The following is a 760-nucleotide window of genomic DNA, read 5'->3' on the forward strand; positions in this document are numbered from 1 at the left end:
AATATCCATAATCTATTTCATTCTCTCTTAGATATAATACTTTGAATTCTACATTGTTTTATAATATATAGGTTCATTATTAAATGTGTTATTTCAGATAGCATTCCATATAGAAACAGTTTAACATTTCTTTTTTTCCTAGGTCCTTATACTATGTTATTTCTTTGGGAAAAATTGACAACGTTATCTAATTTCAAACGTTTTGTAAAGATTATGCTATATAAAGGCCTTTCTAAGGTGAGGATTTAATACACTGATGTCAAACTAACTTTTAGTTCAATTAATTACATGTATTGTTACATTTGTATTTTTGTAATCATTTTTAATAACTGTTTTTCATTTCTGGCATCTGAAGAATGACAAATATGGCATACTTCACAAATTTTCATATCATCCTTGTGCAAGTGCCATGTTAATCTTTATATTGTTGTAATTTGGGTAAACGTGCTGCTGAAGCATGTAGTATCCTGTAAATTTATGTAGTTAATGATGCAGTCTTTATAAAGGCATATATGCTTGGTTGACTGTTTGTAACCAGGAAAACTTATTGTTCCTAAAATGCTATTGATCTTACTTCTCTAAAATTCTGTGTATATTGTAAAACTTATATTGTTTGCTCGATTGCTCAGATTTGCAATTTTTTTCAATGACTATTTTAAGTCTTTTTCATTTAAATTTGATCATACTTTGAAGCCTTTATAGCTAGGTCCAAAGGTGATGGCTTTTCAAGTAATTATTTATCAACTGAGATAGCTTTGTG

At 28.0% G+C, this 760-nt stretch overlaps 1 pseudogene; it reads right to left on the minus strand.

The window, feature by feature from the left end:
* Nucleotides 1-359: 359 nt before the first annotated feature.
* LOC138836697 (U6 spliceosomal RNA) lies at nt 360-459 on the minus strand (annotated as a pseudogene).
* Between the last annotated feature and the right edge of the window lie 301 nt (nt 460-760).

Source organism: Dipodomys merriami, unplaced genomic scaffold (genome assembly GCF_024711535.1).
Source record: "Dipodomys merriami isolate MVZ:Mamm:240054 unplaced genomic scaffold, mDipMer1.0.p SCAF_252, whole genome shotgun sequence".
Lineage (NCBI taxonomy): Eukaryota > Metazoa > Chordata > Mammalia > Rodentia > Heteromyidae > Dipodomys > Dipodomys merriami.